Genomic DNA, 13,394 nt, shown 5'->3' with positions numbered 1-13,394 from the left:
CAGTGTATCCCTTTGGCACACAAGGACACAATTAACAAGTGAGAAAGAATATTAAAATTTAGTGATAAAAAAGAGAGAAACAGGAGAAATTGATAACACGCTGTAGAAAACCATGTAAGTGCCAAACACAAAAATTACTCTTACGGTAAAGGCAAAATATAGTAAATATAGTGTCACAAAATAGAAAATATTATTGCTTAGAAATATAACCTAGCATATAACGAAGTATGAAAATCTAACCAAGACATAAACGTATTAAAAAAAAATCAAACAAGTGAAACAATTGCAAGGTAGTGCTTACATTGTTTTCTACAACGAGTCTTCAATTGTGTTTGTTAGATTTATATTAGCAGCCTTACACATATTTGACATGTAATCCATGTATATGATGATGTCTCGTTCTCTCCGGGTCACATCAGGTCATGGGTTTGTCTTGCTCCGGGTCTAACTGCCTCTGGGTCTTCCGTGTCAAGAACTTAGGCACCCGTTTCATCTTTTTTGTAGCTTCACATTTTGGATAAAAATTTTGGGACAGCAGCACGTAATTCAATAAGAGAGAAATAGTGAAGTCCTGTTTCTTTTAATTAACCTAAATAAATATATATATAAAAAAATACATACATCGTTTTGGAGATAGCAGTACTCTCAACGCTGTTGAATACCCGTGCCATCTTTATTTTTTAGTCCATTGATTTATCCGGCGAATTATGTTTCTGTTTTCTTTGAAGTGAACTTTAATTTTAATTGTTTTATTTTAATGATATTTTTTGTATAACGTAAATTCATTTTGAAAAAAAAAAAAAACAGGCATATTGAACTAGATTTGAAAAGAAAAAGAAATCAATAAAAGTAAACCACTAAAATTCTAGTTTATTTCAAAGGAAACAGAAAATTAATTCACCGGATAAATGAATGCACTAAAAAAAAATGAACTGATTTCAAACTTCCTCAAGATTTCAGATTTCCTCAGGACAGTTGCCTTTTCTTCATCTGTTGTTGGTACCTGGTCATCACTTACTATACGTTAGTGTGTGCCATGGTGTAGTCTTTCCACCATGGTGTGTGCCTTTGTTTTTGAGAAGTAAGGCGTTTAGAAAAATTCTAGAATTTATTACGTTAATTATTTGAGGAAGGGTCGTATCTCAAAATCTCACTTTTTCAGACATAAATACTAATCATGTCTGAATAATAATAATAATAATAATAATAATAATAATAATAATAATAATAATAATAATAATAATAATAATAATAATAATAATAATAATAATAATAATAACGTAGACAAGAAAGCAGTTGAATATGTAATAACTCGTCATATACAATATTCCAGATGATCAATTGGAGCTTATTATCAAAACGTCTCTTGTCAACTTTTTTGGAAAATCGAGATATCAATATACACGGAATCATCGAATAATTATTTACATCTTTGTACTTTTATTTCTGGTCAAAACGTCCCAGAACGCAGAGAAAAATGGATTTGAAATATGCACTTTTATTCAAAACGTCTCTTGTCCACTGCAAAATGGCGGACACCTTACAGCAATAAAGTTTCGAACCAAAACGTCCTATATCCATTCCCACTTGAACACGATTCTTGCTGTTTTATTTCAAACTGTCTCTTGTCTATGGATTTTCCTCAGCAATTACTTGACACAAAAGTGCTTTAATTATTGCTTTCTAGAACATTTAATGGATATTTAAGCCTACAAACTAGTTGGTTGGTACCTTTGGCTCAACCGAGATGATTGGCAAAAGAATTGTGCGATAACTTTATATTTTATGGTGATTACATTGTAGAGGTCATATCAGCCATATTGTTCCACTTATTTCTTAGTAAAATTGGTGCTTGAAGTTTGAAAGCACTTAGAAAAGTTATTTGTCAGACGTCTGTGGAGTATCGCAGTTCATTTTCATAGGTATGAGTGGTAATCAAGAAGAAGAAAATAATTCCAGATATTCATTATTTTGTATCAAATTGTCTCTTGCCCGATAGATTTGCTTTCAAAACGTCCCTTGTCCATTTTTTAGTTTCAAAATGTATCTTGTCCAAATTAAATACCTTTATTATTCATTACTTGTGTCTTGAATAATGGAATTTGTTTATAAAATAAGGCAATAATGGTTTAAAGAATTTCTACACCAAATCTTACAATATTTATAACCTTTTAAAATAATTATTAGTTTTTTTGATTTGCCAAAATTTTTGTTGGATGGACACGGGACGTTTTGATAATAAGCTTCACATTGTTGCATATTTAACCTTTTCCTTCTCTATGGAATTATATTTCTTCCTTTATGTCTGAAAAAGTGAGATTTTGAGATACGACCCTTCGTCATAAATTTTATTTAATGAGGTAAGGTATTACAAGTCAAGACACCAGAGAGACATACGTTGATATTGGCGATACAGAAGAAGATTGATTGATTTTTGAGTTTAACCTCCCATTCAGCAGCGAGGCTATATGAGGCGCAGTTCTACAGCTTAACGTGGGATCCGAACTACATGCACTCCAGCTAGAAATAGAACTTGGATATCCCATGCTAACTGGTCCCACTGAGCTTTACGAAAAATTAAACCTGGGTGTAGATGATCACGTAGTTTCATTTAAATATATTTTTTTTAAAGTGCAATTTCATTTTCGTCCAAAGATGGGCGGGCCACAGAAGGTAACGCCTTCTCTGTGGCAATGGGCATTCATTTATTGGTAGTTTCATTGGAAGATGGGATTATTTATTGATTGATATATTTATCTGGTTAGGCAAATAGAAGAAGGTGACCTGAGGATGGTATGTAATATATGTATGATGAAATGAAATGCAGGTAACAGAACACAAGGATATATGAAGTTAGTTGCGACGATAGTGTAAATCTTCTGCTCTGGGGCTACTCAGAATGGGTTTAAACTAGTGGTGGGCACAAAAACACTTTTTTCCAACTGGTTTCAGTTTTCTTCAAAACCGGTTCCGGTTTTATCCAAAACTTGTTCTATTTCTGACCCAGAATAGTGTTTCTTTGTTCTCCGGAAACCGAATCTGTTTCCGCAGAAATAGTTTTATGTGTTTTCCAAATGTTTTCACCGAACCGGTTTTGGAGAAAACCGAAATGTCGGTTTTCGGGTTTCGGATTTTCTAGAAACCGGTTTCCGGTTGTTTTTTTATAAAAACCGGTTTTGCCCGTCCCTAGTTTAAACACTTGGAGCCCTGTTAGAAAACAAAGAAGTGCATGAAATTATGTGAAATGGATGAATGGATGACGACAATAAACAGTATACAACAGAAGTTATAATGAGCGATGGCCTAATCGCATTCATGGATAATTCTAATGACATTGTTTCTAATTTATAAGCAAAATTAAATTAGCCAGTCGAATTTTGTGGAAGAACATCCTTGGATTGTTCATTAAACAGTTCCGTGTATCACGCTAAGTAGATGTAATTAAATATTTACGTGTTTATTATGTTTTTGTATTAAACAAAACAATGAATTAATAAATATGCTAAAAATGTAAGTAGTAACAAAAAAAAAAATAATAAAACTACAGTATTGATAAACTCTTTCTTACATTTCCGTCATATTGATTCACACTGTTAAACATTTAATAATTACTTCTCGTTTTATTATTTTTACAGAGTATCAAGATATTCCAGCAAATTATAGTACATGAAATCAGAAGAGGAGAAACATTGTCAAAAATATTACGGAATTCCATACACTTTTCTGCGTTATATCATTTGTAATTGTTATAGTGTTATTAGTAAAAACAATTGGAAATGCATAACTAAGATAACAGAATGCATTTTTCGTACGGATCACTCATTATAATAACAATAAAGGGAGCTATATTGAAGTATCAGTTTGTATGTGCCTAATTTTAAGACCTAGTAAAAGAAGGTATGAGTATTCTGTTTGGCAACTGTATCTGTATGGACTTATTTAAAAAATAATAATAATAAATCATTCTTCAGTCAAAAATATTATTTTCTTATTTTAGTTTCTCATATTTTATTCTGAAATTAATAGTGAATCCTGTTAACAGTGTTCATCATCTTTTATTTATTTATTTATTATTTTACTTAACTTAGTCCATTGATTTATATGTGAAACATTTTTCTGTTTCCCTTCAAATGTTTCATATGATTATACCAATTTCTTCAAATCAAGTTAAATGTCCTTTTCTTTTCGAATAAATTCGCATTACACATAGTGGGTGTAAATTTAATATTACTTCAATTCTTGGGTTTCATTGTTTAATATTATTTATTTATTTACATTGCATATAACCAGATTTATCTTATTTATCTTGACTTCGTCGATTGATAAAAAGCTTTTGACCGAGTCAATTGGATCAAACTTCTTAAAAATATTTAAAGAAATCATTGTAAATTGGAGAGAACGATGACTCATTCGCAGCTTGTATATACATACAAGAATGAGTGAAGTTGCGTTTGAATGAATGAGAAACCATTAGTATATCGGAAGTGGAGTCAGACAAGGATGTAGTATGTTGCCCCAATTACTCAATATTTACACTGAATGTTTAATGAATGAAGCATTAATAGGAATTGAAAATTTCAAGATTAAAGGGCAGATCATTAACAAGATCAGATATACAGAAGATACGGTTATTATAGCTAGAATCAAAGGAGGGCTACAGGAGATGATGGACAAAATAGTTCACTCTGCGAAACTATATGGAATGGAAATCAACATCGAAAAATCGAAAGTCATGAGAATATCCCGTGGAAACGCGCCCTTACGGGTCAGTGTAGAACAAAGAGGACTTGAAGAGGTTGATAATTTCAAGTATCTGCAGGCCCGTTTTTAGGTAAGTGCTATTCTGTGCTCGAGTACAGGGCGGCAGAATTTAGGGGGTGGCAAAATTTTGGATTTTTTAAAAAAGAATCACAATAAAGTACGTTGTATTTAAAACTAGCAACCCGCAGAGTCAAGCGCAAGTGCGAGAAAATATGTTAAGATGTTTAATTCGCTGTAATTACAGTAGTTACTAATTAGCTAGCTTACCTGATAATTTTTAAAGTCATCCTCTACCATCTCCACCCGAAGAGGTGAGGATGAACTTGAATATCATGAAAACTGATACCGTTAAACTCAGCGACATCAAAAACTATGAATTCAACTCTAATATTGGTCGTTTTCGATTATTTTTAAAATTCCACCATGTTTTCTTATGGGGACTTTGCACCCCATATCTCAGCCCAGGTGTGCCCTAGGGTCCTGGAACAGATCATTTCAATCATTTCTCTGAGAGCTTTAAAACATATTAAAATTTCATGTTTCTATCTATTATGGTTCTCGAGTTGAAAAGTGCTACAGACAAACAGACAGACAGCTTATTGTATTAATAATGCTATTAAACCATTACTGACGGTGAATAATGTAAACAATTATTTTTCTTATAAGTTATCACCAATAATTATTGGTGTCTCACAATGACGTCCACCAATAATTATTGGTGATAACTTATAAGAAAAATAATGTCAGCCAATCCCAGCCTCAAAATCATGCTTCCATTATATCTCTAGTAGGCTGTTCTCTATCTCTCTGTGGACTCGGTTGTCGCTCCCCTTCTACTTCCAAAGCCCAGGGATCTTCGGGTCAAACACCTACTTCGAGCAGAACACCACATCATAATCATCATTGATAGAATTAGGCCTTTTAAAATTACGTTGTAAATTTGTAATTTGTAATTCCTAAACTGCTACTCAGCAAGAGCTAATATGTTCGCAAAATCACAGTTTCTTTCCTTGTTTGAGACATAAGCTTGTGAGTGGGGCAACAAATTATTAAGAGCACAGGGGCGCACAATATGTAAATACGGGCCTGAGTATCTGGGAAGTATTTTGACGATCACATTAAGAATTGCCATAGCCAAAGAAGCATTCAACAAGAAAAGATCACTCTTAACTAGCCGATTAATATTGGACTTAGGAAGAAGTTATTCAAGTTATGCATGGAGTATTGGACTCTATGGTTCAGAGACTTGGACATTACGGAAGTTAGAGAAAAAAATATTTAGCGAACTTCGAAATGTGGTGTTGGAGGAAGATGGAGAAGATTAAATGGACAGAATGAGTAATAAACGATGTTTAAAACGGATAGCAGGGAAGATGACACTTTTAGCCATCATTCTTTGTAGGAAAGGCAATTAGATTGGATATATCTTGCGAAGAAATTCGTCTTCTTCATATCGCCATAGAAGGAAAGATGGAAGGAAAGTGAGGAACTGGAAAAAGAACACAACTGATCGATGATTTGGAAAATAGAAGAAAATATTGGGAGTTAAAAGAGGAAACTGAAGAGCGAAAAACGTGGAAGAAACACTTCCAGGTCAGAATCTAAAATTGAAAAAGGAAAACAAGCTCATTAGTCCCAGGACCTGCCGAAAGGCAGAATATTTAATAATAATAATAATAATAATAATAATAATAATAATAATAATAATAATAATAATAATAATAATAATAATAATAATAATAATAATAATAATAATAATAATATTGTCATGACTGAAAAGCGGGACAAAATGTAAACCGGCTGCCAGGTCAAGAATCTTCAAACGAGGACCGTCCTGGTCAAAGCGAGAGTATGCTTAACCTTATCTTTGGTGAATGAAGTTGAACTTTATTATCATACGTATATAGTAACTCTACGAATAGGTTGGGACTAGGGGCGTGTGAAGCAGTTGTCTATAATTTTAACACGAAATTCAATAACTTCAAAAGAATCGATTACTCGAAGAGTTACAGCAGCAAATCATAATTAAATGAGTGAAAATTAATATAAACAAGAATTTTAGGAATGATCAAAAAAATGGATCAAAAGATTGTGATCTTGGCTAAGAATTAGTTTTTGGATCAGGGGACACAAAAGTTTGGAACTAAGGTGCCAGTTCCTCACTTTCCTTCCATCTTTCCTTCTATGGCGATATGAAGAAGACGAATTTCTTCGCAAGATATATCCAATCTAATTGCCTTTCCTACAAAAGTTTGGACTAAATCGAGTTTTCGTATTTTTTACGGAATAAGCACGTCATACTGAGAAAATTGTCATTTGGTTTGACTACACTACATGTAGTTCTCAAAATATGGGGGTACAAGAAAATGTTTGATTGGTTGAAATATATTGAATTTTTTGGATCAGATGCCACAAAATTTTTCAATGGTCCCTAATTTGAGTTTTCGTAATTTTTACGGAATAGGCACATCATATTGAGTAAATTGTTAGTTTTGGTTTGGCTACACTATATGTAGTTCTCGAGATACAAGGCCTACAAGAAAATTTTTGCCTGAAATATATTGGATCTTTTGATTTAAAAAATAATAATAATAATAATAATAATAATAATAATAATAATAATAATAATAATAATAATAATAATAATAATAATAATAATAATAATTGTTGTTGTTAAGCATACTTGATTATGCATGAAGTTTCACATATACCAAAAAAAAATGCTTATTAAAATGATTATATGTTAAAAACAGTTCCTAAAATTTATATTTTAATGTAATATCGCGATAAATACTTAGGCTGCTATTTGTCATTTCTTGCAAATAACGTTTCCATATAACCAACAGGAACAAACAGTAAAGTGACCATTTCTATCTCTTATTTGCAATTCTCTACTATATTTCGCTTCGGCTCCGGATGACTTCAACATAAACTGTAACAGGAATCATATTGCCATTTAACTCTTTATAGTCTGTGACATGTACTAACCTACGTAGTGGAATGTTTTAAATAATGCTGTCTTAGAATCATACACAAACCAATATGAGCATATACGAAGCAATTGCATTTTCATTACAACGTACATCATTTACCAATTTGGTCTAGGTTTTTGGATGGAATGTCCGTGGGAGGTTATGAATGCTTGCTGTGGACACTGCAGGGGGTGATCAACTCACTTATTTAATTCTCTATTTCGAGCAAAGGGTCAAAAAGGGAGGGGGGAATGGTTTAACCCTCCCTGAAAGAAAGAAAAAAAAAAGAGAGAAACAATTTATGGACCATGCTACTTCAAGACTCACATTAATCAACATCTTCTTCTGACGGGATTAAGCCTAAAAAGGGGCGATGTTCGATAAGAGATTCCCTGCGGATTCCTACATTTCTAGGTCTCCTCCTTGCTTTGGGAACAAGCACTTTGTATCAGTACATATGTTGTATTTCTGTGTATGTGTGTGGTATATCATTCAATTTGATAGCTTTCTTACCAGTATATAAGAAATTACAGGTATATAATACAGCATCAACCCAAAATTAGAATTTTAAAATGCATTATCCTGACATGACATGCAGAGAGCAAGACGATTCTGTAACAAAGCTAGTTTATATATGATTCTACAGTAGAATTTATTTAATTTTATCTGAAGAGATATTAAATGATTTTGTTTTATTTGTATATTCTTGTCGAATTCAGCTCAGAGACTACATAGAAAATATGTATAATTATCATTTAAATTTACAAAAAAAAAAAAAAAAAAAAATCTATATTTTAATAACCTGCATTCCAGTTTCGCCAATGTAGTATATTGTCTGCGTCAGACACATTATTTATAATTATACTTTCCCAAAACTGTATTACAGTACAGTTTAATCTGTTTACAATGATCAGATTTTATTTTTATTGCTAGTCCCAAGGCTTTCGAATGGAAAGATCGAAGACTCATAAGAAACTTTTAGTCTATAGGGTGTTTCAAAACAACACCAACAACGTTTGGGAGGTGATTCCTGACACCAAGATAAAACGAAAAGTATAGACCAATCTGGATGCATAAATGTTTCCTTTCGGAATTATAGGCTGCCGAAAACATAAAGAAATTGACTTTAAAGGTCCATAGCTACAACACTATTGAACCTACCGTGGTCAGGCCAAGACTTCACTTAGGAACTAATATGCGCCCTATCCAAATATCTATGTTTCAGAATACTGCGGTACTTCCGTAACAATTTTTATAGAGATAGTTGATAAATACTTCAAATTATATCCCCGTAGCAAAACTCCCTCTATAAAAAGTGTTGTGTGCGTACCTTAGGATTCCGAAACGTGGATTTTTGGATAGGGCACGTAATTATTAGTTCCTAAGTGATGTCTTGAACCGACTATGGTAGATCCCATAGTTTTGGAGTTGTGAACCTTTAAAGTTCATTTTTTTTATGTTTTCGGCAGCCTATAACTCCGAAAGGAAGCATTTGTGCACCCAGGTTGGTCTATACTTTTTGTCTTATCTTGGTGTCAGGAAGCACCTCCCAAACGTTGTCGGTGTTGTTTTGAAACACCCTGTATATTAACCAACAAGTAAGTGTTAGGGGAGGAAATGAGGAAATGACAGAGGAGAATGCAATTGGAAGGGGCAGTTCGACAGAGATGCTGTTCTCTGGCTTACATTATTTAATATCTATCTAGAAGAAATACTAAGACGGTATTTCAGTAGGAGGTATGATGTGGATAATATGGATGGATGATGTGGCGCTTGTTCCGGAATCTGAAGAGAACTGAGCTTCTCTCTGGCCAAGTTCGCCCATTAATCTTTATTAACTAGACAATAGGGTATTTGCCCATCAAAATTGGGTTCAGATCCTGCCAGCAGTTACTAAGAAATAAAGTACACGTGCATAGATACATGCACATGCATACAAATATAAAGAAATAATGAAAATAATCAAAAATTTGAGAAAAGATACTGGAGAATGATGAACTTAATAAATTAACAGATAAGAAATGAAACAAAGACTGAACAAACACATCAAAGGGCTCTAAATTAAATGAAATGAATTCTTTAAGTTTTACGTCCCACGGTTATGCCGGTTAGGCTAATGGAGACGGTGATGATGAGTAATGAATGAAATGGTGGAGTGAAGAAAGTGGGAGAACTCCGAGGAAACCCACGCACAGGGTGTTTGCCCACCACAAAAAGTTCATTTGGCGGGGGCTGAGATCGAACTCGGAACCCCAAGCACCAGAGGTGAACGCTCTACAACTTAGCCACCAGGCTCTAAATTAAAAACATATGTACCAATACTGGATACAAGAAGAAAAAGTAGCACGTTTAAACAGAAACTATGCATTCATTATCTTTCGGGACGTGCTCCTTTTAAGTCACACTTTAAAATATATTAAATACCAATAATAACGACATGTGTACATATGGGAATATTCAGGACCCAGAACAATCTATGGAATTGCGATAACTTTATAGAATCGGAAGATATTAAAACTTAAAGGAATATACAAAGTCTGTCCCCAGCAGAGCTGGGCCATCAAATATAATAATTTCTATTCCCTTGACCATGGGCCATTTGCCTCCCCCTCCCCTTCAAATTTGGTTCAGACTTGGCTTTGATCCCCGTGCCCGTCATCAAATACTTTGTATAGGGTGATGGCTACTTGCTTTTTCGTTCAGATCCAGCCCGTAGTTACAGAGAAATAAAAAATATCAACCTTATATATACATACATACACATACGACGTAGCTCGGACCTAAAATAATAAATTAATTAATTAAAAATAAACTCCAATCAACAAAATAAGATAATTATCCATATATTTCTTTGTTATTATAATTTCCTCATTCAAAGGACTCCACACCGATTACCGAGTGAAATTACATGATTGATGAATTAAACTAATCCTAACTAATAATCTGGAAAAATCTTAGTTTTTGTGAGCGGCAAATTAAAGCGAATCCTCACGGCAATTGAAACCTTGAGATCGAGAATTTATTTGGACTCGGGATTTTAACAATAATCGGATGTTATTAGATGGAATATTTTATTTTTGATTCATCTTCACACTTACTTCTCCTTTGTCCCGTTTGAAACAGTTAACAAAGCTAGACCTCTGTGGATCACCGCACATATATCAATAAATAGCCAAATGTTAAAAGAAAAATTATCTAATTTTAGAATGCTAGCTGGGGGCCCTGCGTCCGAATTATCTCTCTTACAGAACTAAGCGAAATAAAAGGTGCTCTCATCAATGAGAACCAAACCATAAGTGCTTTGTTGACCCCTTCCTCCCAGCACCTGATAGAAAAAAAAAAAAAAATGATGAAAGAACAAAAAGCATTACGGGAAACATTGTTATCAATGGTGTAGAGAGAGACAGGTGAATGCGGTAGAAATTTTGGTATGACAAAAATTTTCTCTTTCTTCTACCCTTATGACTGAGTTTCTTCATCTCAAGAGACTCGCTCCCCTTTGACCACCCTCTGAGGAGTTATTTGTAAGATTCCTCCCCCTGCCTCACTAGGAAAGGACAAACCACAGGGGCAGTAGAGAGACAGAGAACTTATATTATTCGCTTCCATCATCTTCCACTCAAAAGAGCTTGCTCCATTGTCACTGTTAAGTTGTTATTACGTTTTGTGACAGGAAGCATAATTTTTCTTGGTCTTCTCCCTTAAAAAAAAAAAAAAAAAAAAAAAAAAGGCTCGTCCTAATTTTCAATGTCATTTTTTTCCTTCTCTGTTAAATCTCAAAGTTTCTCGAGAATTGTGGAAGAAAGGGCATGAAAAGAAAAATCTTTGAAGATAAACGTAGCATACGAAATGTCGATAATTCATCCGAATGGTGAAACGTCAAAATACTAATGATTCTGATTTTTGTCCTGGGGTGTGTCTTGTGTGTTACTGCTCTTCTGACCTCGAACACAACAACAACAATAAAAAAAGAAACAGTCCTCTAAATTGAAAAGGAAATATTACTATACCTGTTTCCTCATGTGTAACTGCCATTGGAATAAATGGTATCCAAGTAAATGATGGTTATATAATGCGCGCGACTTTAATAAAGTATGATTACTAGTTCGATTCGTGGTGCGAGGGCAGAACTTAGGCTAGTTTTAGACGGAAATATTTATCGTAGCAAAAATCGTATCATCGATATCGTACCGTGTAAAGTTGCAATTGCTATAGCATTCCTCATGCCATGGCATTTATTATCGATAGAACCTGCTCTATTTCGTAGCATTTTTCCCAGCATTTCTGGGTCCGATTGCAGCGCCGTGGTGTGTTAAAAGGAAGCGAAAGATTTTGTGCCAAATATCCATGCTCTTTGTTTTGTATGGGAAATTGAATTGTAGTAAAGAAAAATGAGTTGGAGTAGGGATGCCATTATTATGCTGATTGAAAAATATGAGGAGCATCCATGTTTGTACAAACTTAAAAGTCCTTTGTATCATAATAAGCATATGTGACAAAGGGCTTTAGAAGAAATAGCAGCTGAAATCTGTTTTTAGTTTCGGAGCCATAATTGCGCTCTCCTCCAGTGATTTGTTTGCTATGTTACTACAAGATGCTTATGTATCAAATACTAACACATAATTACTTTTGATGCCATAGAATATTATCGAGATTTTTGGCAGCACATCTGCTACGATAAATGCTTCCGTCTAAAACTAGCCTTACGCTGTTCACTCAACATAGGTGATTAGAGAGCTACTTGAATTAAAAAGTAATATACTCCAACGTATGAAGCCAGAAATAAGTAATGGAATTCAAAATGAAATATTTCAGTTTAACGGCCTACAATTGAAGACTCGCTGTAGAAAACAATGTAAGTGCTACCCTGAAATTATTGCACTTATTTTATTTATTTATTTATTTTTTTAAATACGTTCATGCCTTAGTTAGATTTTCATACTTCGTTATATGCTAGGTTGTAGTTCTAAGCAATAGTATTTTCTATTTTGTGACGCTTGGGCACAGTTTACTATCTTTTGTATCTACTGTTACAGTAACTATTGTTTTCGGCACTTACATTGTTTTCTATAGCGAGTCTTCAATTATGCCTTTTAGGATAAAGGAGACGATTATTAAAGGACGTAAATAATGACGAAAGAATTGGTGGAACGAGAAAGTGGGAGGAGACAGGAGTACCATGAGAAAATCCACGGAGTAATGAAGTTTGAATTGATTGATGATCACTAGTGTTGTCCATGAGAGACGAGAAATGTCTGGTCTCCTCTCGAAGCCAAGACGAGAAGTAAATGTTTATAAATTCGAGCCAAGCCGAAAATCATGACAATTATGGTTTTGTTTTCGAGACGAGTCGATAAATTCTTCGATCTCAGTTTAAAAGCATGTAAATAAACAAAAGTACATGTTTTCCCACTTTAATAACATGTAAATAAACAAAGTAACAATGAAATATTGTGTTCTAATTTTAAAAACATGTAAATAAACAAAAGTAAGAAGATAATATTGTGTTCTTTCTTTAAAAACATGTAAATAAAGAAAGTAACAATGGGATATTGTGTTCTTTCTTTAAAAACATGTAAATAAACAAAGTAACAATGGAATATTGTGTTCTAACTTTAAAAACATGTAAATAAACAAAAGTAAGAAGGTAATATTGTGTTC

General features: G+C 33.5%; 1 long non-coding RNA gene across 1 annotated transcript in view; it reads left to right on the top strand.

Annotated features, from left to right (window-relative positions):
• Positions 1 to 3,971, top strand: part of LOC145693581 (uncharacterized) — a 99,600-nt gene extending 95,629 nt beyond the window's left edge. The window contains exon 3 of the long non-coding RNA XR_014132808.1: positions 3,636 to 3,971. This is a non-coding gene — a long non-coding RNA (uncharacterized LOC145693581). The remainder of the gene's footprint in view (positions 1 to 3,635) is intronic.
• The last annotated feature ends 9,423 nt before the right edge of the window (positions 3,972 to 13,394 follow it).

Source organism: Thermobia domestica, chromosome 8 (genome assembly GCF_964235325.1).
Source record: "Thermobia domestica chromosome 8, izTheDome1.hap1.1, whole genome shotgun sequence".
NCBI lineage: Eukaryota > Metazoa > Arthropoda > Insecta > Zygentoma > Lepismatidae > Thermobia > Thermobia domestica.
Note: the sequence above shows the minus strand (reverse complement) of the source record. Positions and strands in the feature narration are given on the sequence as shown.